Consider the following 24892-nt stretch of genomic DNA (forward strand, 5'->3'; position numbering starts at 1 on the left):
TGAGTTGAATGCACTCATCACGAAGAAGTTTCTGAGAATGCTTCTGTGTAGTTGTTATTTGAAGGCATTTCCTTTTCCAGCATAGGCCTCAATTCGCTCGAAATGAACACTTGCAGATTCTGCAGAAAGAGTGTTTGAAAACTGTTCTATCAAAAGGAACGTTCAAGTCTGTGAGTTGAATGCACTCATCACACAGAAGTTTCTGAGAATGCTTCTGTCTAGTTTTTAAGTGGAGACATTACATTTCCCAGCATAGGCTTCACAGCGCTCCAAATATACGCTAGCAGATTCTACAAAAAGAGTGTTCCAAAACTGCTCTTTCAAAAGAAACGTTCAAGTCTGTGAGTTGAATGCACTCGTCACAAACAAGTTTCTGGGAATGCTTCTGTCTAGTCTCTGTCTGAGGATGTTCCCTTTCCCAGCATTGGCCTTCAACAGCTCCAAATATGCACTTGCAGATTCTACAAAAAGAGAGTTTGAAAACTCTTCTACCAAAAAGAAGGTTCAACTCTGCGAGTAGAATGCACTCCTCACAAAGAAGTTTCTGAGAATGCTTCTGTCTAGTTTTTATTTGAAGATATTTCCTTTTCCAGCTTAGGCCTCACAGCGCTCCAAATAAACACTTGCAGATTTTACAAAAGGAGTGTTTCCAAACTGCTCTATCAAAAGGAATGTTCAAGTATGTGAGTTGAATGCACTCATCACACAGAAGTTTCTGGGAATGCTTCTGTCTAGTTTTTAGGTGAAGATATTTCATTTCCCAGCATAGGCCTGAAAGCGCTCCAAATATACACTAGCAGATTCTACAAAAAGAGTGTTCCAAAACTGCTCTTGCAAAAGGAAGGTTCAAGTCTGTGAGTTGAATGCACTCATCACAAAGAAGTTTCTGAGAATGCTTCTGTGTAGTTGTTATTTGAAGACACTTCCTTTTCCAGCATAGGCCTCAAAGCGCTCGAAATAAACACTTGCAGATTCTGCAGAAAGAGTGTTTCAAAACTGTTCTATCAAAAGGAACGTTCAAGTCTGTGAGTTGAATGCACTCATCACACAGAAGTTTCTGAGAATGCTTCTGTCTAGTTTTTAGGTGAAGATATTTCATTTCCCAGCATAGACCACAAAGCACTCCAAATATCCACTTGCAGATTCTACAAAAAGTGTGTTTCAAAACTGCTCTTTCAAAAGGAAGGTTCAAGTCTGTGAGTTGAATGCACTCATCACAAAGAAGTTTCTGAGAATACTTCTGTGTAGTTGTTATTTGAAGACATTTCCTTTTCCAACATAGGCATCAAATCCCTCGAAATGAACACTTGCAGATTCTGCTGAAAGAGTGTTTCAAAACTGTTCTATCAAAAGGAATGTTCAAGTCTGTGAGTTGAATGCACTCATCACACAGAAGTTTCTGAGTATGCTTCTGTCTAGTTTTTAAGTGGAGACATTTCATTTCCCAGCATAGGCCTCACAGCGCTCCAAATATACACTAGCAGATTCTACAAAAAGAGTGTTCCAAAACTGCTCTTGCAAAAGAAACGTTCAAGTCTGTGAGTTGAATGCACTCGTCACAAAGAAGTTTCTGAGAATGCTTCTGTCTAGTTTTTAGGTGAAGGTATTTCATTTCCCAGCATAGGCCTCAAAGCGCTCCAAATATCCACTTGCAGATTCTACAAAAAGAGAGTTTCAAAACCGCTCTTTGAAAAGGAAGGTTCAAGTCTGTGAGTTGAATGCACTCATCACAAAGAAGTTTCTGAGAATGCTTCTGTGTAGTTGTTATTTGAAGACATTTCCTTTTCCAGCATAGGCCTCAGAGCGCTCGAAATAAACACTTGCAGATTCTGCAGAAAGAGTGTTTCAGAACTGTTCTATCAAAAGGAACGCTCAAGTCTCCGAGTTGAATGCACTCATCACACAGAAGTTTCTGAGAATGCTTCTGTCTAGTTTTTAGGTGAAAATATTTCATTTCCCAGCATAGGCCTCAAAGCGCTCCAAATATCCACTTGCAGATTCTACAAAAAGTATGTTTCAAAACTGCTCTTTCAAAAGGAAAGTTCAAGTCTGTGAGTTGAATGCACTCATCACAAAGAAGTTTCTGAGAATGCTTCTGTGTAGTTGTTATTGGAAGTCATTTCCTTTTCCAGCATAGGCCTCAAATCGCTCGAAGTGAACACTTGCAGATTCTGCAGAAAGAGTGTTTCAAAACTGTTCTATCAAAAGGAACGTTCAAGTCTGTGAGTTGAATGCACTCATCACACAGAAGTTTCTGAGAATGCTTCTGTCTAGTTTTTAAGTGGAGACATTACATTTCCCAGCATAGGCTTCACAGCGCTCCAAATATACGCTAGCAGATTCTACAAAAAGAGTGTTCCAAAACTGCTCTTTGAAAAGAAACGTTCAAGTCTGTGAGTTGAATGCACTCGTCACAAACAAGTTTCTGGGAATGCTTCTGTCTAGTCTCTGTCTGAGGATGTTCCCTTTCCCAGCATTGGCCTGCAACAGCTCCAAATATGCACTTGCAGATTCTACAAAAAGAGAGTTTGAAAACTCTTCTACCAAAAAGAAGGTTCAACTCTGCGAGTAGAATGCACTCATCACAAAGAAGTTTCTGAGAATGCTTCTGTCTAGTTTTTATTTGAAGATATTTCCTTTTCCAGCATAGGCCTCAGAGCGCTCCAAATAAACACTTGCAGATTTTACAAAAGGAGTGTTTCCAAACTGCTCTCTCAAAAGGAATTTTCAACTATGTGAGTTGAATGCACTCATCACAGAGAAGTTTCTGAGAATGCTTCTGTCTAGTTTTTAGGTGAAGATATTTCATTTCCCAGCATAGGCCTGAAAGCGCTCCAAATACCTACTTGCAGATTCTACAAAAAGTGTGTTTCAAAACTGTTCTATCAAAAGAAAGGTTCAAGTCTGTGAGTTGAATGCACTCATCACAAAGAAGTTTCTGAGAATGCTTCTGTGTAGTTGTTATTTGAAGACACTTCCTTTTCCAGCATAGGCCTCAAAGCGCTTGAAATAAACACTTGCAGATTCTGCAGAAAGAGTGTTTCAAAACTGTTCTATCAAAAGGAACGTTCAAGTCTGTGAGTTGAATGCACTCATCACACAGAAGTTTCTGAGAATGCTTCTGTCTAGTTTTTAGGTGAAGATAGTCCATTTCCCAGCATAGGCCTCAAAGCGCTCCAAATATCCACTTGCAGATTCTACAAAAAGTATGTTTCCAAACTGCTCTTTCAAAAGGAAGGTTCATGTCTGTGAGTTGAATGCACTCATCACAAAGAAGTTTCTGAGAATACTTCTGTGTAGTTGTTATTTGAAGACATTTCCTTTTCCAACATAGGCCTCAAATCGCTCGAAATGAACACTTGCAGATTCTGCTGACAGAGTGTTTCAAAACTGTTCTATCAAAAGGAACGTTCAAGTCTGTGAGTTGAATGCACTCATCACACAGAAGTTTCTGAGAATGCTTCTGTCTAGTTTTTAAGTGGAGACATTTCATTTCCCAGCATAGGCCTCACAGCGCTCCAAATATACACTAGCAGATTCTACAAAAAGAGTGTTCCAAAACTGCTCTTGCAAAAGAAACGTTCAAGTCTGTGAGTTGAATGCACTCGTCACAAAGAAGTTTCTGAGAATGCTTCTGTCTAGTTTTTAGGTGAAGATATTTCATTTCCCAGCATAGGCCCCAAAGCGCTCCAAATATCCACTTGCAGATTCTACAAAAAGAGAGTTTCAAAACCGCTCTTTGAAAAGGAAGGTTCAAGTCTGTGAGTTGAATGCACTCATCACAAAGAAGTTTCTGAGAATGCCTCTGTGTCGTTGTTATTTGAAGACATTTCCTTTTCCAGCATAGGCCTCAGAGCGCTCGAAATAAACACTTGCAGATTCTGCAGAAAAAGAGTTTCAAAACTGTTCTATCAAAAGGAACGCTCAAGTCTCTGAGTTGAATGCACTCATCACACAGAAGTTTCTGAGAATGCTTCTGTCTAGTTTTTAGGTGAAGATATTTCATTTCCCAGCATAGGCCTCAAAGCGCTCCAAATATCCACTTGCAGATTCTACAAAAAGTATGTTTCAAAACTGCTCTTTCAAAAGGAAGGTTCAAGTCTGTGAGTTGAATGCACTCATCACAAAGAAGTTTCTGAGAATGCTTCTGTGTAGTTGTTATTGGAAGGCATTTCCTTTTCCAGCATAGGCCTCAAATCGCTCGAAATGAACACTTGCAGATTCTGCAGAAAGAGTGTTTCAAAACTGTTCTATCAAAAGGAACGTTCAAGTCTGTGAGTTGAATGCACTCATCACACAGAAGTTTCTGAGAATGCTTCTGTCTAGTTTTTAAGTGGAGACATTACATTTCCCAGCATAGGCTTCACAGCGCTCCAAATATACGCTAGCAGATTCTACAAAAAGAGTGTTCCAAAACTGCTCTTTCAAAAGAAACGTTCAAGTCTGTGAGTTGAATGCACTCGTCACAAACAAGTTTCTGGGAATGCTTCTGTCTAGTCTCTGTCTGAGGATGTTCCCTTTCCCAGCATTGGCCTCCAACAGCTCCAAATATGCACTTGCAGATTCTACAAAAAGAGAGTTTGAAAACTCTTCTACCAAAAAGAAGGTTCAACTCTGCGAGTAGAATGCACTCATCACAAAGAAGTTTCTGAGAATGCTTCTGTCTAGTTTTTATTTGAAGATATTTCCTTTTCCAGCTTAGGCCTCAGAGCGCTCCAAATAAACACTTGCAGATTTTACAAAAGGATTGTTTCCAAACTGCTCTCTCAAAAGGAATGTTCAACTATGTGAGTTGAATGCACTCATCACAGAGAAGTTTCTGAGAATGCTTCTGTCTAGTTTTTAGGTGGAGATATTTCATTTCCCAGCATAGGACTCACAGCGCTCCAAATATACACTAGCAGATTCTACAAAAAGAGTGTTCCAAAACTGCTCTTGCAAAAGAAACGTTCAAGTCTGTGAGTTGAATGCACTCGTCAGAAAGAAGTTTCTGAGAATGCTTCTGTCTAGTTTTTAGGTGAAGATATTTCATTTCCCAGCATAGGCCTCAAAGCGCTCCAAATATCCACTTGCAGATTCTACAAAAAGAGAGTTTCAAAACCGCTCTTTGAAAAGGAAGGTTCAAGTCTGTGAGTTGAATGCACTCATCACAAAGAAGTTTCTGAGAATGCTTCTGTGTAGTTGTTATTTGAAGACATTTCCTTTTCCAGCATAGGCCTCAGAGCGCTCGAAATAAACACTTGCAGATTCTGCAGAAAGAGTGTTTCAAAACTGTTCTATCAAAAGGAACGTTCAAGTCTGTGAGTTGAATGAACTCATCACAGAGAAGTTTCTGAGAATGCTTCTGTCTAATTTTTAGGTAAAGATAGTTCATTTCCCAGCATAGGCCTCAAAGCGCTCCAAATATTCACTTGCAGATTCTACAAAAAGTATGTTTCCAAACTGCTCTTTCAAAAGGAAGGTTCATGTCTGTGAGTTGAATGCACTCATCACAAAGAAGTTTCTGAGAATGCTTCTGTCTAGTTTTTATTTGAAGGTATTTCCTTTTCCAGCTTAGGCCTCAGAGCGCTCCAAATAAACACTTGCAGATTCTGCAGAAAGAGTGTTTCAAAACTGTTCTCTCAAAAGGAACGTTCAAGTCTGTGAGTTGAATGCACTCATCACACAGAAGTTTCTGAGAATGCTTCTGTCTAGTTTTTAGGTGAAGATATTTCATTTCCCAGCATAGACCTCAAAGCGCTCCAAATATCCACTTGCAGATTCTACAAAAAGTGTGTTTCAAAACTGCTCTTTCAAAAGGAAAGTTCAAGTCTGTGAGTTGATTGCACTCATCACAAAGAAGTTTCTGAGAATACTTCTGTGTAGTTGTTATTTGAAGACATTTCCTTTTCCAACATAGGCCTCAAATCGCTCGAAATGAACACTTGCAGATCCTGCTGAAAGAGTGTTTCAAAACTGTTCTATCAAAAGGAACGTTCAAGTCTGTGAGTTGAATGCACTCATCACACAGAAGTTTCTGAGAATGCTTCTGTCTAGTTTTTAAGTGGAGACATTTCATTTCCCAGCGTAGGCCTCCCAGCGCTACAAATATACGCTAGCAGATTCTACAAAAAGAGTGTTCCAAAACTGCTCTTTCAAAAGAAACGTTCAAGTCTGTGAGTTGAATGCACTCGTCACAAAGAAGTTTCTGAGAATGCTTCTGTCTAGTTTTTAGGTGAAGATATTTCATTTCCCAGCATAGGCCTCAAAGCGCTCCAAATATCCACTTGCAGATTCTACAAAAAGAGAGTTTCAAAACCGCTCTTTGAAAAGGAAGGTTCAAGTCTGTGAGTTGAATGCACTCATCACAAAGAAGTTTCTGAGAATGCTTCTGTGTAGTTGTTATTTGAAGACATTTCCTTTTCCAGCACAGGCCCCAGAGCACTCGAAATAAACACTTGCAGATTCTGCAGAAAGAGTGTTTCAAAACTGTTCTATCAAAACGAACGTTCAAGTCTGTGAGTTGAATGCACTCATCACACAGAAGTTTCTGAGAATTCTTCTGTCTAGTTTTTAAGTGGAGACATTTCATTTCCCAGCATAGGCCTCACAGCGCTCCAAATATACACTAGCAGATTCTACAAAAAGAGTGTTCCAAAACTGCTCTTGCAAAAGGAACGTTCACGTATGTGAGTTGAATGCACTCGTCACAAAGAAGTTTCTGAGAATGCTTCTGTCTAGTTTTTAGGTGAAGATATTTCATTTCCCAGCATAGGCCTCAAAGCGCTCCAAATATCCACTTGCAGATTCTACAAAAAGAGAGTTTCAAAACCGCTCTTTGAAAAGGAAGGTTCAAGTCTGTGAGTTGAATGCACTCATCACACAGAAGTTTCTGAGAATGCTTCTGTGTAGTTGTTATTTGAAGACATTTCCTTTTCCAGCATAGGCCTCAGAGCGCTCGAAATAAACACTTGCAGATTCTGCAGAAAGAGTGTTTCAAAACTGTTCTATCAAAAGGAACGTTCAAGTCTGTGAGTTGAATGAACTCATCACAGAGAAGTTTCTGAGAATGCTTCTCTCTAGTTTTTAGGTGAAGATAGTTCATTTCCCAGCATAGGCCTCAAAGCGCTCCAAATATTCACTTGCAAATTCTACAAAAAGTATGTTTCCAAACTGCTCTTTCAAAAGGAAGGTTCATGTCTGTGAGTTGAATGCACTCATCACAAAGAAGTTTCTGAGAATGCTTCTGTCTAGTTTTTATTTGAAGATATTTCCTTTTCCAGCTTAGGCCTCAGAGCGCTCCAAATAAACACTTGCAGATTCTGCAGAAAGAGTGTTTCAAAACTGTTCTATCAAAAGGAACGTTCAAGTCTGTGAGTTGAATGCACTCATCACACAGAAGTTTCTGAGAATGCTTCTGTCTAGTTTTTAGGTGAAGATATTTCATTTCCCAGCATAGACCTCAAAGCGCTCCAAATATCCACTTGCAGATTCTACAAAAAGAGTGTTTCAAAACTGCTCTTTCAAAAGGAAGGTTCATGTCTGTGAGTTGAATGCACTCATCACAAAGAAGTTTCTGAGAATACTTCTGTGTAGTTGTTATTTGAAGACATTTCCTTTTCCAACATAGGCCTCAAATCGCTCGAAATGAACACTTGCAGATTCTGCTGAAAGAGTGTTTCAAAACTGTTCTATCAAAAGGAACGTTCAAGTCTGTGAGTTGAATGCACTCATTACACAGAAGTTTCTGAGAATGCTTCTGTCTAGTTTTTAAGTGGAGACATTTCATTTCCCAGCATAGGCCTCCCAGCGCTCCAAATATACACTAGCAGATTCTACAAAAAGTGTTCCAAAACTGCTCTTGCAAAAGAAACGTTCAAGTCTGTGAGTTGAATGCACTCGTCACAAAGAAGTTTCTGAGAATGCTTCTGTCTAGTTTTTAGGTGAAGATATTTCATTTCCCAGCATAGGCCTCAAAGCGCTCCAAATATCCACTTGCAGATTCTACAAAAAGAGAGTTTCAAAACCGCTCTTTGAAAAGGAAGGTTCAAGTCTGTGAGTTGAATGCACTCATCACAAAGAAGTTTCTGAGAATGCTTCTGTGTAGTTGTTATTTGAAGGCATTTCCTTTTCCAGCATAGGCCTCAGAGCGCTCGAAATGAACACTTGCAGATTCTGCAGAAAGAGTGTTTCAAAACTGTTCTATCAAAAGGAACGTTCAAGTCTGTGAGTTGAATGCACTCATCACACAGAAGTTTCTGAGAATGCTTCTGTCTAGTTTTTAAGTGGAGACATTACATTTCCCAGCATAGGCTTCACAGCGCTCCAAATATACGCTAGCAGATTCTACAAAAACAGTGTTCCAAAACTGCTCTTTCAAAAGAAACGTTCAAGTCTGTGAGTTGAATGCACTCGTGACAAACAAGTTTCTGGGAATGCCTCCGTCTAGTCTCTGACTGAGGATGTTCACTTTCCAAGCATTGGCCTCCATCCGCTCCAAATATGCACTTGCAGATTCTACAAAAAGAGAGTTTGAAAACTCTTCTACCAAAAAGAAGGTTCAACTCTGCGAGTAGAATGCACTCATCACAAAGAAGTTTCTGAGAATGCTTCTGTCTAGTTTTTATTTGAAGATATTTCCTTTTCCAGCTTAGGCCTCAGAGCGCTCCAAATAAACACTTGCAGATTTTACAAAAGGAGTGTTTCCAAACTGCTCTATCAAAAGGAATGTTCAAGTATGTGAGTTGAATGCACTCATCACAGAGAAGTTTCTGAGAATGCTTCTGTCTAGTTTTTAGGTGAAGATATTTCATTTCCCAGCATAGGCCTGAAAGCGCTCCAAATACCTACTTGCAGATTCTACAAAAAGTGTGTTTCAAAACTGTTCCATCAAAAGAAAGGTTCAAGTCTGTGAGTTGAATGCACTCATCACAAAGAAGTTACTGAGAATGCTTCTGTGTAGTTGTTATTTGAAGACACTTCCTTTTCCAGCATAGGCCTCAAAGCGCTCGAAATAAACACTTGCAGATTCTGCAGAAAGAGTGTTTCAAAACTGTTCTATCAAAAGGAACGTTCAAGTCTGTGAGTTGAATGCACTCATCACACAGAAGTTTCTGAGAATGCTTCTGTCTAGTTTTTAGGTGAAGATATTTCATTTCCCAGCATAGACCTCAAAGCGCTCCCAATATCCACTTGCAGATTCTACAAAAAGTGTGTTTCAAAACTGCTCTTTCAAAAGGAAGGTTCAAGTCTGTGAGTTGAATGCACTCATCACAAAGAAGTTTCTGAGAATGCTTCTGTGTAGTTGTTATTTGAAGACATTTCCTTTTCCAACATAGGCCTCAAATCGCTCGAAATGAACACTTGCAGATTCTGCTGACAGAGTGTTTCAAAACTGTTCTATCAAAAGGAACGTTCAAGTCTGTGTGTTGAATGCACTCATCACACAGAAGTTTCTGAGAATGCTTCTGTCTAGTTTTTAAGTGGAGACATTTCATTTCCCAGCATAGGCCTCACAGCGCTCCAAATATACACTAGCAGATTCTACAAAAAGAGTGTTCCAAAACTGCTCTTGCAAAAGAAACTTTCAAGTCTGTGAGTTGAATGCACTCGTCAGAAAGAAGTTTCTGAGAATGCTTCTGTCTAGTTTTTAGATGAAGATATTTCATTTCCCAGCATAGGCCTCAAAGCGCTCAAAATATCCACTTGCAGATTCTACAAAAAGAGAGTTTAAAAACCGCTCTTTGAAAAGGAAGGTTCAAGTCTGTGAGTTGAATGCACTCATCACAAAGAAGTTTCTGAGAATGCTTCTGTGTAGTTGTTATTTGAAGACATTTCCTTTTCCAGCATAGGCCTCAGAGCGCTCGAAATAAACACTTGCAGATTCTGCAGAAAGAGTGTTTCAAAACTGTTCTATCAAAAGGAACGTTCAAGTCTGTGAGTTGAATGAACTCATCACAGAGAAGTTTCTGAGAATGCTTCTGTCTAGTTTTTAGGTGAAGATAGTTCATTTCCCAGCATAGGCCTCAAAGCGCTGCAAATATTCACTTGCAAATTCTACAAAAAGTAAGTTTCCAAACTGCTCTTTCAAAAGGAAGGTTCATGTCTGTGAGTTGAATGCACTCATCACAAAGAAGTTTCTGAGAATGCTTCTGTCTAGTTTTTGTTTGAAGATATTTCCTTTTCCAGGTTAGGCCTCAGAGCGCTCCAAATAAACACTTGCAGATTCTGCAGAAAGAGTGTTTCAAAACTGTTCTATCAAAAGGAACGTTCAAGTCTGTGAGTTGAATGCACTCATCACACAGAAGTTTCTGAGAATGCTTCTGTCTAGTTTTTAGGTGAAGATATTTCATTTCCCAGCATAGACCTCAAAGCGCTCCAAATATCCACTTGCAGATTCTACAAAAAGAGTGTTTCAAAACTGCTCTTTCAAAAGGAAGGTTCAAGTCTGTGAGTTGAATGCACTCATCACAAAGAAGTTTCTGAGAATACTTCTGTGTAGTTGTTATTTGAAGACATTTCCTTTTCCAACATAGGCCTCAAATCGCTCGAAATGAACACTTGCAGATTCTGCTGAAAGAGTGTTTCAAAACTGTTCTATCAAAAGGAACGTTCAAGTCTGTGAGTTGAATGCACTCATTACACAGAAGTTTCTGAGAATGCTTCTGTCTAGTTTTTAAGTGGAGACATTTCATTTCCCAGCATAGGCCTCCCAGCGCTCCAAATATACACTAGCAGATTCTACAAAAAGAGTGTTCCAAAACTGCTCTTGCAAAAGAAACGTTCAAGTCTGTGAGTTGAATGCACTCGTCACAAAGAAGTTTCTGAGAATGCTTCTGTCTAGTTTTTAGGTGAAGATATTTCATTTCCCAGCATAGGCCTCAAAGCGCTCCAAATATCCACTTGCAGATTCTACAAAAAGAGAGTTTCAAAACCGCTCTTTGAAAAGGAAGGTTCAAGTCTGTGAGTTGAATGCACTCATCACAAAGAAGTTTCTGAGAATGCTTCTGTGTAGTTGTTATTTGAAGACATTTCCTTTTCCAGCACAGGCCCCAGAGCGCTCGAAATAAACACTTGCAGATTCTGCAGAAAGAGTGTTTCAAAACTGTTCTATCAAAAGGAACGTTCAAGTCTGTGAGTTGAATGCACTCATCACACAGAAGTTTCTGAGAATTCTTCTGTCTAGTTTTTAAGTGGAGACATTTCATTTCCCAGCATAGGCCTCACAGCGCTCCAAATATACACTAGCAGATTCTACAAAAAGAGTGTTCCAAAACTGCTCTTGCAAAAGAAACGTTCACGTATGTGAGTTGAATGCACTCGTCACAAAGAAGTTTCTGAGAATGCTTCTGTCTAGTTTTTAGGTGAAGATATTTCATTTCCCAGCATAGGCCTCAAAGCGCTCCAAATATCCACTTGCAGATTCTACAAAAAGAGAGTTTCAAAACCGCTCTTTGAAAAGGAAGGTTCAAGTCTGTGAGTTGAATGCACTCATCACACAGAAGTTTCTGAGAATGCTTCTGTGTAGTTGTTATTTGAAGACATTTCCTTTTCCAGCATAGGCCTCAGAGCGCTCGAAATAAACACTTGCAGATTCTGCAGAAAGAGTGTTTCAAAACTGTTCTATCAAAAGGAACGTTCAAGTCTGTGAGTTGAATGAACTCATCACAGAGAAGTTTCTGAGAATGCTTCTCTCTAGTTTTTAGGTGAAGATAGTTCATTTCCCAGCATAGGCCTCAAAGCGCTCCAAATATTCACTTGCAAATTCTACAAAAAGTATGTTTCCAAACTGCTCTTTCAAAAGGAAGGTTCATGTCTGTGAGTTGAATGCACTCATCACAAAGAAGTTTCTGAGAATGCTTCTGTCTAGTTTTTATTTGAAGATATTTCCTTTTCCAGCTTAGGCCTCAGAGCGCTCCAAATAAACACTTGCAGATTCTGCAGAAAGAGTGTTTCAAAACTGTTCTATCAAAAGGAACGTTCAAGTCTGTGAGTTGAATGCACTCATCACACAGAAGTTTCTGAGAATGCTTCTGTCTAGTTTTTAGGTGAAGATATTTCATTTCCCAGCATAGACCTCAAAGCGCTCCAAATATCCACTTGCAGATTCTACAAAAAGAGTGTTTCAAAACTGCTCTTTCAAAAGGAAGGTTCATGTCTGTGAGTTGAATGCACTCATCACAAAGAAGTTTCTGAGAATACTTCTGTGTAGTTGTTATTTGAAGACATTTCCTTTTCCAACATAGGCCTCAAATCGCTCGAAATGAACACTTGCAGATTCTGCTGAAAGAGTGTTTCAAAACTGTTCTATCAAAAGGAACGTTCAAGTCTGTGAGTTGAATGCACTCATTACACAGAAGTTTCTGAGAATGCTTCTGTCTAGTTTTTAAGTGGAGACATTTCATTTCCCAGCATAGGCCTCCCAGCGCTCCAAATATACACTAGCAGATTCTACAAAAAGAGTGTTCCAAAACTGCTCTTGCAAAAGAAACGTTCAAGTCTGTGAGTTGAATGCACTCGTCACAAAGAAGTTTCTGAGAATGCTTCTGTCTAGTTTTTAGGTGAAGATATTTCATTTCCCAGCATAGGCCTCAAAGCGCTCCAAATATCCACTTGCAGATTCTACAAAAAGAGAGTTTCAAAACCGCTCTTTGAAAAGGAAGGTTCAAGTCTGTGAGTTGAATGCACTCATCACAAAGAAGTTTCTGAGAATGCTTCTGTGTAGTTGTTATTTGAAGGCATTTCCTTTTCCAGCATAGGCCTCAGAGCGCTCGAAATGAACACTTGCAGATTCTGCAGAAAGAGTGTTTCAAAACTGTTCTATCAAAAGGAACGTTCAAGTCTGTGAGTTGAATGCACTCATCACACAGAAGTTTCTGAGAATGCTTCTGTCTAGTTTTTAAGTGGAGACATTACATTTCCCAGCATAGGCTTCACAGCGCTCCAAATATACGCTAGCAGATTCTACAAAAACAGTGTTCCAAAACTGCTCTTTCAAAAGAAACGTTCAAGTCTGTGAGTTGAAAGCACTCGTGACAAACAAGTTTCTGGGAATGCCTCCGTCTAGTCTCTGTCTGAGGATGTTCACTTTCCAAGCATTGGCCTCCATCCGCTCCAAATATGCACTTGCAGATTCTACAAAAAGGGAGTTTGAAAACTCTTCTACCAAAAAGAAGGTTCAACTCTGCGAGTAGAATGCACTCATCACAAAGAAGTTTCTGAGAATGCTTCTGTCTAGTTTTTATTTGAAGATATTTCCTTTTCCAGCTTAGGCCTCAGAGCGCTCCAAATAAACACTTGCAGATTTTACAAAAGGAGTGTTTCCAAACTGCTCTATCAAAAGGAATGTTCAAGTATGTGAGTTGAATGCACTCATCACAGAGAAGTTTCTGAGAATGCTTCTGTCTAGTTTTTAGGTGAAGATATTTCATTTCCCAGCATAGGCCTGAAAGCGCTCCAAATACCTACTTGCAGATTCTACAAAAAGTGTGTTTCAAAACTGTTCCATCAAAAGAAAGGTTCAAGTCTGTGAGTTGAATGCACTCATCACAAAGAAGTTACTGAGAATGCTTCTGTGTAGTTGTTATTTGAAGACACTTCCTTTTCCAGCATAGGCCTCAAAGCGCTCGAAATAAACACTTGCAGATTCTGCAGAAAGAGTGTTTCAAAACTGTTCTATCAAAAGGAACGTTCAAGTCTGTGAGTTGAATGCACTCATCACACAGAAGTTTCTGAGAATGCTTCTGTCTAGTTTTTAGGTGAAGATATTTCATTTCCCAGCATAGACCTCAAAGCGCTCCCAATATCCACTTGCAGATTCTACAAAAAGTGTGTTTCAAAACTGCTCTTTCAAAAGGAAGGTTCAAGTCTGTGAGTTGAATGCACTCATCACAAAGAAGTTTCTGAGAATGCTTCTGTGTAGTTGTTATTTGAAGACATTTCCTTTTCCAACATAGGCCTCAAATCGCTCGAAATGAACACTTGCAGATTCTGCTGACAGAGTGTTTCAAAACTGTTCTATCAAAAGGAACGTTCAAGTCTGTGTGTTGAATGCACTCATCACACAGAAGTTTCTGAGAATGCTTCTGTCTAGTTTTTAAGTGGAGACATTTCATTTCCCAGCATAGGCCTCACAGCGCTCCAAATATACACTAGCAGATTCTACAAAAAGAGTGTTCCAGAACTGCTCTTGCAAAAGAAACTTTCAAGTCTGTGAGTTGAATGCACTCGTCACAAAGAAGTTTCTGAGAATGCTTCTGTCTAGTTTTTAGATGAAGATATTTCATTTCCCAGCATAGGCCTCAAAGCGCTCAAAATATCCACTTGCAGATTCTACAAAAAGAGAGTTTCAAAACCGCTCTTTGAAAAGGAAGGTTCAAGTCTGTGAGTTGAATGCACTCATCACAAAGAAGTTTCTGAGAATGCTTCTGTGTAGTTGTTATTTGAAGACATTTCCTTTTCCAGCATAGGCCTCAGAGCGCTCGAAATAAACACTTGCAGATTCTGCAGAAAGAGTGTTTCAAAACTGTTCTATCAAAAGGAACGTTCAAGTCTGTGAGTTGAATGAACTCATCACAGAGAAGTTTCTGAGAATGCTTCTGTCTAGTTTTTAGGTGAAGATAGTTCATTTCCCAGCATAGGCCTCAAAGCGCTGCAAATATTCACTTGCAAATTCTACAAAAAGTAAGTTTCCAAACTGCTCTTTCAAAAGGAAGGTTCATGTCTGTGAGTTGAATGCACTCATCACAAAGAAGTTTCTGAGAATGCTTCTGTCTAGTTTTTGTTTGAAGATATTTCCTTTTCCAGGTTAGGCCTCAGAGTGCTCCAAATAAACACTTGCAGATTCTGCAGAAAGAGTGTTTCAAAACTGTTCTATCAAAAGGAACGTTCAAGTCTGTGAGTTGAATGCACTCATCACACAGAAGTTTCTGAGAATGCTTCTGTCTAGTTTTTAGGTGAAGATATTTCATTTCCCAGCATAGACCTCAAAGCGCTCCAAATATCCACTTGCAGATTCTACAAAAAGAGTGTTTCAAAACTGCTCTTTCAAAAGGAAGGTTCAAGTCTGTGAGTTGAATGCACTCATCACAGAGAAGTTTCTGAGAATGCTTCTGTCTAGTTGTTAGGTGAAGATATTTCATTTTCCAGCATAGGCCTCAAAGCGCTCCAAATACCTACTTGCAGATTCTACAAAAAGAGTGTTTCAAAACTGTTCTATCAAAAGGAAGGTTCAAGTCTGTGAGTTGAATGCACTCATCACAAAGAAGTTTCTGAGAATGCTTCTGTGTAGTTGTTATTTGAAGACATTTCCTTTTCCAGCATAGGCCTCAAAGCGCTCGAAATAAACACTTGCAGATTCTGCAGAAAGAGTGTTTCAAAACTGTTCTATCAAAAGGAACGTTCAAGTCTGTGAGTTGAATGCACTCATCACACAGAAGTTTCTGAGAATGCTTCTGTCTAGTTTTTAGGTGAAGATATTTCATTTCCCAGCATAGACCTCAAAGCGCTCCCAATATCCACTTGCAGATTCTACAAAAAGTGTGTTTCAAAACTGCTCTTTCAAAAGGAAGGTTCAAGTCTGTGAGTTGAATGCACTCATCACAAAGAAGTTTCTGAGAATGCTTCTGTGTAGTTGTTATTTGAAGACATTTCCTTTTCCAACATAGGCCTCAAATCGCTCGAAATGAACACTTGCAGATTCTGCTGACAGAGTGTTTCAAAACTGTTCTATCAAAAGGAACGTTCAAGTCTGTGTGTTGAATGCACTCATCACACAGAAGTTTCTGAGAATGCTTCTGTCTAGTTTTTAAGTGGAGACATTTCATTTCCCAGCATAGGCCTCACAGCGCTCCAAATATACACTAGCAGATTCTACAAAAAGAGTGTTCCAGAACTGCTCTTGCAAAAGAAACTTTCAAGTCTGTGAGTTGAATGCACTCGTCACAAAGAAGTTTCTGAGAATGCTTCTGTCTAGTTTTTAGATGAAGATATTTCATTTCCCAGCATAGGCCTCAAAGCGCTCAAAATATCCACTTGCAGATTCTACAAAAAGAGAGTTTCAAAACCGCTCTTTGAAAAGGAAGGTTCAAGTCTGTGAGTTGAATGCACTCATCACAAAGAAGTTTCTGAGAATGCTTCTGTGTAGTTGTTATTTGAAGACATTTCCTTTTCCAGCATAGGCCTCAGAGCGCTCGAAATAAACACTTGCAGATTCTGCAGAAAGAGTGTTTCAAAACTGTTCTATCAAAAGGAACGTTCAAGTCTGTGAGTTGAATGAACTCATCACAGAGAAGTTTCTGAGAATGCTTCTGTCTAGTTTTTAGGTGAAGATAGTTCATTTCCCAGCATAGGCCTCAAAGCGCTGCAAATATTCACTTGCAAATTCTACAAAAAGTAAGTTTCCAAACTGCTCTTTCAAAAGGAAGGTTCATGTCTGTGAGTTGAATGCACTCATCACAAAGAAGTTTCTGAGAATGCTTCTGTCTAGTTTTTGTTTGAAGATATTTCCTTTTCCAGGTTAGGCCTCAGAGTGCTCCAAATAAACACTTGCAGATTCTGCAGAAAGAGTGTTTCAAAACTGTTCTATCAAAAGGAACGTTCAAGTCTGTGAGTTGAATGCACTCATCACACAGAAGTTTCTGAGAATGCTTCTGTCTAGTTTTTAGGTGAAGATATTTCATTTCCCAGCATAGACCTCAAAGCGCTCCAAATATCCACTTGCAGATTCTACAAAAAGAGTGTTTCAAAACTGCTCTTTCAAAAGGAAGGTTCAAGTCTGTGAGTTGAATGCACTCATCACAAAGAAGTTTCTGAGAATACTTCTGTGTAGTTGTTATTTGAAGACATTTCCTTTTCCAACATAGGCCTCAAATCGCTCGAAATGAACACTTGCAGATTCTGCTGAAAGAGTGTTTCAAAACTGTTCTATCAAAAGGAACGTTCAAGTCTGTGAGTTGAATGCACTCATTACACAGAAGTTTCTGAGAATGCTTCTGTCTAGTTTTTAAGTGGAGACATTTCATTTCCCAGCATAGGCCTCCCAGCGCTCCAAATATACACTAGCAGATTCTACAAAAAGAGTGTTCCAAAACTGCTCTTGCAAAAGAAACGTTCAAGTCTGTGAGTTGAATGCACTCGTCACAAAGAAGTTTCTGAGAATGCTTCTGTCTAGTTTTTAGGTGAAGATATTTCATTTCCCAGCATAGGCCTCAAAGCGCTCCAAATATCCACTTGCAGATTCTACAAAAAGAGAGTTTCAAAACCGCTCTTTGAAAAGGAAGGTTCAAGTCTGTGAGTTGAATGCACTCATCACAAAGAAGTTTCTGAGAATGCTTCTGTGTAGTTGTTATTTGAAGACATTTCCTTTTCCAGCACAGGCCCCAGAGCGCTCGAAATAAACACTTGCAGATTCTGCAGAAAGAGTGTTTCAAAACTGTTCTATCAAAAGGAACGTTCAAGTCTGTGAGTTGAATGCACTCATCACACAGAAGTTTCTGAGAATTCTTCTGTCTAGTTTTTAAGTGGAGACATTTCATTTCCCAGCATAGGCCTCACAGCGCTCCAAATATACACTAGCAGATTCTACAAAAAGAGTGCTCCAAAACTGCTCTTGCAAAAGAAACGTTCACGTATGTGAGTTGAATGCACTCGTCACAAAGAAGTTTCTGAGAATGCTTCTGTCTAGTTTTTAGGTGAAGATATTTCATTTCCCAGCATAGGCCTCAAAGCGCTCCAAATATCCACTTGCAGATTCTACAAAAAGAGAGTTTCAAAACCGCTCTTTGAAAAGGAAGGTTCAAGTCTGTGAGTTGAATGCACTCATCACACAGAAGTTTCTGAGAATGCTTCTGTGTAGTTGTTATTTGAAGACATTTCCTTTTCCAGCATAGGCCTCAGAGCGCTCGAAATAAACACTTGCAGATTCTGCAGAAAGAGTGTTTCAAAACTGTTCTATCAAAAGGAACGTTCAAGTCTGTGAGTTGAATGAACTCATCACAGAGAAGTTTCTGAGAATGCTTCTGTCTAGTTTTTAGGTGAAGATAGTTCATTTCCCAGCATAGGCCTCAAAGCGCTCCAAATATTCACTTGCAAATTCTACAAAAAGTATGTTTCCAAACTGCTCTTTCAAAAGGAAGGTTCATGTCTGTGAGTTGAATGCACTCATCACAAAGAAGTTTCTGAGAATGCTTCTGTCTAGTTTTTATTTGAAGATATTTCCTTTTCCAGGTTAGGCCTCAGAGCGCTCCAAATAAACACTTGCAGATTCTGCAGAAAGAGTGTTTCAAAACAGTTCTATCAAAAGGAACGTTCAAGTCTGTGAGTTGAATGCACTCATCACACAGAAGTTTCTGAGAACGCTTCTGTCTAGTTTTTAGGTGAAGATATTTCATTTCCCAGCATAGACCTCAAAGCGCTCCAAATATCCACTTGCAGATTCTACAAAAAGAGTGTTTCAAAACTGCTCTTTCAAAAGGAAGGTTCAAGTCTGTGAGTTGAATGCACTCATCACAAAGAAGTTTCTGAGAATACTTCTGTGTAGTTGTTATTTGAAGACATTTCCTTTTCCAACATAGGCCTCAAATCGCTCGAAATGAACACTTGCAGATTCTGCTGAAAGAGTGTTTCAAAACTGTTCTATCAAAAGGAACGTTCAAGTCTGTGAGTTGAATGCACTCATTACACAGAAGTTTCTGAGAATGCTTCTGTCTAGTTTTTAAGAGGAGACATTTCATTTCCCAGCATAGGCCTCCCAGCGCTCCAAATATACACTAGCAGATTCTACAAAAAGAGTGTTCCAAAACTGCTCTTGCAAAAGAAACGTTCAAGTCTGTGAGTTGAATGCACTCGTCACAAAGAAGTTTCTGAGAATGCTTCTGTCTAGTTTTTAGGTGAAGATATTTCATTTCCCAGCATAGGCCTCAAAGCGCTCCAAATATCCACTTGCAGATTCTACAAAAAGAGAGTTTCAAAACCGCTCTTTGAAAAGGAAGGTTCAAGTCTGTGAGTTGAATGCACTCATCACAAAGAAGTTTCTGAGAATGCTTCTGTGTAGTTGTTATTTGAAGACATTTCCTTTTCCAGCATAGGCCTCAGAGCGCTCGAAATAAACACTTGCAGATTCTGCAGAAAGAGTGTTTCAAAACTGTTCTATCAAAAGGAACGTTCAAGTATGTGAGTTGAATGCACTCATCACACAGAAGTTTCTGAGAATGCTTCTGTCTAGTTTTTAGGTGAAGATATTTCATTTCCCAGCATAGGCCTCAAAGCGCTCCAAATATCCACTTGCAGATTCTACAAAAAGTATGTTTCAAAACTGCTCTTTCAAAAGGAAGGTTCAAGTCTGTGAGTTGAATGCACTCATCACAAAGAAGTTTCTGAGAATGCTTCTGTGTAGTTGTTATTAGAAGGCATTTCCTTTTCCAGCATAGGCCTCAAATCGCTCGAAATGAACACTTGCAGATTCTGCAGAAAGAGTGTTTCAAAACTGTTCTATCAAAAGGAACGTTCAAGTCTGTGAGTTGAATGCACTCATCACACAGAAGTTTCTGAGAATGCTTCTGTCTAGTTTTTAAGTGGAGACATTACATTTCCCAGCATAGGCTTCACAGCGCTCCAAATATACGCTAGCAGATTCTACAAAAAGAGTGTTCCAAAACTGCTCTTTCAAAAGAAACGTTCAAGTCTGTGAGTTGAATGCACTCGTCACAAACAAGTTTCTGGGAATCCCTCCGTCTAGTCTCTGTCTGAGGATGTTCCCTTTCCGAGCATTGGCCTCCATCCGCTCCAAATATGCACTTGCAGATTCTACAAAAAGAGAGTTTGAAAACTCTTCTACCAAAAAGAAGGTTCAACTCTGCGAGTAGAATTCACTCATCACAAAGAAGTTTCTGAGAATGCTTCTGTCTAGTTTTTCTTTGAAGATATTTCCTTTTCCAGCTTAGGCCTCAGAGCGCTCCAAATAAACACTTGCAGATTTTACAAAAGGAGTGTTTCCAAACTGCTCTATCAAAAGGAATGTTCAAGTATGTGAGTTGAATGCACTCATCACAGAGAAGTTTCTGAGAATGCTTCTGTCTAGTTTTTAGGTGAAGATATTTCGTTTCCCAGCATAGGCCTGAAAGCGCTCCAAATACCTACTTGCAGATTCTACAAAAAGTGTGTTTCAAAACTGTTCCATCAAAAGAAAGGTTCAAGTCTGTGAGTTGAATGCACTCATCACAAAGAAGTTACTGAGAATGCTTCTGTGTAGTTGTTATTTGAAGACACTTCCTCTTCCAGCATAGGCCTCAAAGCGCTCGAAATAAACACTTGCAGATTCTGCAGAAAGAGTGTTTCAAAACTGTTCTATCAAAAGGAACGTTCAAGTCTGTGAGTTGAATGCACTCATCACAGAGAAGTTTCTGAGAATGCTTCTGTCTAGTTTTTAGGTGAAGATATTTCATTTCCCAGCATAGACCTCAAAGCGCTCCCAATATCCACTTGCAGATTCTACAAAAAGTGTGTTTCAAAACTGCTCTTTCAAAAGGAAGGTTCAAGTCTGTGAGTTGAATGCACTCATCACAAAGAAGTTTCTGAGAATGCTTCTGTGTAGTTGTTATTTGAAGACATTTCCTTTTCCAACATAGGCCTCAAATCGCTCGAAATGAATACTTGCAGATTCTGCTGAAAGAGTGTTTCAAAACTGTTCTATCAAAAGGAACGTTCAAGTCTGTGAGTTGAATGCACTCATCACACAGAAGTTTCTGAGTATGCTTCTGTCTAGTTTTTAAGTGGAGACATTTCATTTCCCAGCCTAGGCCTCACAGCGCTCCAAATATACACTAGCAGATTCTACAAAAAGAGTGTTCCAAAACTGCTCTTGCAAAAGAAACTTTCAAGTCTGTGAGTTGAATGCACTCGTCACAAAGAAGTTTCTGAGAATGCTTCTGTCTAATTTTTAGGTGAAGATATTCCATTTCCCAGCATAGGCCTCAAAGCGCTCCAAATATCCACTTGCAGATTCTACAAAAAGAGAGTTTCAAAACCGCTCTTTGAAAAGGAAGGTTCAAGTCTGTGAGTTGAATGCACTCATCACAAAGAAGTTTCTGAGAATGCTTCTGTGTAATTGTTATTTGAAGACATTTCCTTTTCCAGCATAGGCCTCAGAGCGCTCGAAATAAACACTTGCAGATTCTGCAGAAAGAGTGTTTCAAAACCGTTCTATCAAAAGGAACGCTCAAGTCTCAGAGTTGAATGCACTCATCACACAGAAGTTTCTGAGAATGCTTCTGTCTTGTTTTTAGGTGAAGATATTTCATTTCCCAGCATAGGCCTCAAAGCGCTCCAAATATCCACTTGCAGATTCTACAAAAAGTATGTTTCAAAACTGCTCTTTCAAAAGGAAGGTTCAAGTCTGTGAGTTGAATGCACTCATCACACAGAAGTTTCTGAGTATGCTTCTGTCTAGTTTTTAAGTGGAGACATTTCATTTCCCAGCATAGGCCTCACAGCGCTCCAAATATACACTAGCAGATTCTACAAAAAGAGTGTTCCAAAATTGCTCTTGCAAAAGAAACGTTCAAGTCTGTGAGTTGAATGCACTCGTCACAAAGTAGTTTCTGAGAATGCTTCTGTCTAGTTTTTAGGTGAAGATATTTCATTTCCCAGCATAGGCCTCAAAGCGCTCCAAGTATCCACTTGCAGATTCTACAAAAAGAGAGTTTCAAAACCGCTCTTTGAAAAGGAAGGTTCAAGTCTGTGAGTTGAATGCACTCATCACAAAAAGTTTCTGAGAATGCTTCTGTGTAGTTGTTATTTGAAGACATTTCCTTTTCCAGCATAGGCCTCAGAGCGCTCGAAATAAACACTTGCAGATTCTGCAGAAAGAGTGTTTCAAAACTGTTCTATCAAAAGGAACGTTCAAGTATGTGAGTTGAACGCACTCATCACAGAGAAGTTTCTGAGAATGCTTCTGTCTAGTTTTTAGGTGAAGATATTTCATTTCCCAGCATAGGCCTCAAAGCGCTCCAAATATCCACTTGCAGATTCTGCAAAAAGTATGTTTCAAAACTGCTCTTTCAAAAGGAAGGTTCAAGTCTGTGAGTTGAATGCACTCATCACAAAGAAGTTTCTGAGAATGCTTCTGTGTAGTTGTTATTTGAAGGCATTTCCTTTTCCAGCATAGGCCTCAAATCGCTCGAAATGAACACTTTCAGATTCTGCTGACAGAGTGTTTCAAAACTGTTCTATCAAAAGGAACGTTCAAGTCTGTGAGTTGAATGCACTCATCACACAGAAGTTTCTGAGTATGCTTCTGTCTAGTTTTTAAGTGGAGACATTTCATTTCCCAGCATAGGCCTCAGAGCGCTCCATATATACACTAGCAGATTCTACAAAAAGAGTGTTCCAAAACTGCTCTTGCAAAAGAAACTTTCAAGTCTGTGAGTTGAATGCACTCGTCACAAAGAAGTTTCTGTGAATGCTTCTGTCTAGTTTTTAGGTGAAGATATTTCATTTCCCAGCATAGGCCTCAAAGCGCTCCAAATATCCACTTGCAGATTCTACAAAAAGAGAGTTTCAAAACCGCTCTTTGAAAAGGAAGGTTCAAGTCTGTGAGTTGAATGCACTCATCACAAAGAAGTTTCTGAGAATGCTTCTGTGTAGTTGTTATTTGAAGACATTTCCTTTTCCAGCATAGGTCTCAGAGCGCTCGAAATAAACACTTGCAGATTCTGCAGAAAGAGTGTTTCAAAACTGTTCTATCAAAAGGAACGCTCATGTCTGTGAGTTGAATGCACTCATCACACAGAAGTTTCTGAGAATGCTTCTGTCTAGTTTTTAGATGAAGATATTTCATTTCCCAGCATAGGCCTCAAAGCGCTCCAAATATCCACTTGCAGATTCTACAAAAAGTATGTTTCCAAACTGCTCTTTCAAAAGGAAGGTTCATGTCTGTGAGTTGAATGCACTCATCACAAAGAAGTTTCTGAGAATGCTTCTGTCTAGTTTTTATTTGAAGATATTTCCTTTTCCAGCTTAGGCCTCAGAGCGCTCCAAATAAACACTTGCAGATTCTGCAGAAAGAGTGTTTCAAAACTGTTCTATCAAAAGGAACGTTCAACTCTGTGAGTTGAATGCACTCATCACACAGAAGTTTCTGAGAATGCTTCTGTCTAGTTTTTAGGTGAAGATATTTCATTTCCCAGCATAGACCTCAAATCGCTCCAAATATCCACTTGCAGATTCTACAAAAAGTGTGTTTCAAAACTGCTCTTTCAAAAGGAAGCTTCAAGTCTGTGAGTTGAATGCACTCATCACAAAGAAGTTTCTGAGAATACTTCTGTGTAGTTGTTATTTGAAGACATTTCCTTTTCCAACATAGGCCTCAAATCGCTCGAAATGAACACTTGCAGATTCTGCTGACAGAGTGTTTCAAAACTGTTCTATCAAAAGGAACGTTCAAGTCTGTGAGTTGAATGCACTCATCACACAGAAGTTTCTGAGTATGCTTCTGTCTAGTTTTTAAGTGGAGACATTTCATTTCCCAGCATAGGCCTCTCAGCGCTCCAAATATACACTAGCAGATTCTACAAAAAGAGTGTTCCAAAACTGCTCTTGCAAAAGAAACGTTCAAGTCTGTGAGTTGAATGCACTGGTCACAAAGAAGTTTCTGAGAATGCTTCTGTCTAGTTTTTAGGTGAAGATATTTCATTTCCCAGCATAGGCCTCAAAGCGCTCCAAATATCCACTTGCAGATTCTACAAAAAGAGAGTTTCAAAACCGCTCTTTGAAAAGGAAGGTTCACGTCTGTGAGTTGAATGCACTCATCACAAAGAAGTTTCTGAGAATGCTTCTGTGTAGTTGTTATTTGAAGACATTTCCTTTTCCAGCATAGGCCTCAGAGCGCTCGAAATAAACACTTGCAGATTCTGCAGAAAGAGTGTTTCAAAACTGTTCTATCAAAAGGAACGCTCAAGTCTGTGAGTTGAATGCACTCATCACACAGAAGTTTCTGAGAATGCTTCTGTCTAGTTTTTAGGTGAAGATATTTCATTTCCCAGCATAGGCCTCAAAGCGCTCCAAATATCCACTTGCAGATTCTACAAAAAGTATGTTTCAAAACTGCTCTTTCAAAAGGAAGGTTCAAGTCTGTGAGTTGAATGCACTCATCACAAAGAAGTTTCTGAGAATGCTTCTGTGTAGTTGTTATTTGAATGCATTTCCTTTTCCAGCATAGACCTCAAATCGCTCAAAATGAACACTTGCAGATTCTGCAGAAAGAGTGTTTCAAAACTGTTCTATCAAAAGGAACGTTCAAGTCTGTGAGTTGAATGCACTCATCACACAGAAGTTTCTGAGAATGCTTCTGTCTAGTTTTTAAGTGGAGACATTACATTTCCCAGCATAGGCTTCACAGCGCTCCAAATATACGCTAGCAGATTCTACAAAAAGAGTGTTCCAAAACTGCTCTTTCAAAAGAAACGTTCAAGTCTGTGAGTTGAATGCACTCGTCACAAACAAGTTTCTGGGAATGCTTCCGTCTAGTCTCTGTCTGAGGATGTTCCCTTTCCCAGCATTGGCCTCCATCCGCTCCAAATATGCACTTGCAGATTCTACAAAAAGAGAGTTTGAAAACTCTTCTACCAAAAAGAAGGTTCAACTCTGCGAGTAGAATGCACTCATCACAAAGAAGTTTCTGAGAATGCTTCTGTCTAGTTTTTATTTGAAGATATTTCCTTTTCCAGCTTAGGCCTCAGAGCGCTCCAAATAAACACTTGCAGATTTTACAAAAGGAGTGTTTCCAAACTGCTCTATCAAAAGGAATGTTCAAGTATGTGAGTTGAATGCACTCATCACAGAGAAGTTTCTGAGAATGCTTCTGTCTAGTTTTTAGGTGAAGATATTTCATTTCCCAGCATAGGCCTGAAAGCGCTCC

The sequence above is a fragment of the Pongo abelii genome, chromosome 18, assembly GCF_028885655.2.
Source record: "Pongo abelii isolate AG06213 chromosome 18, NHGRI_mPonAbe1-v2.0_pri, whole genome shotgun sequence".
Lineage (NCBI taxonomy): Eukaryota > Metazoa > Chordata > Mammalia > Primates > Hominidae > Pongo > Pongo abelii.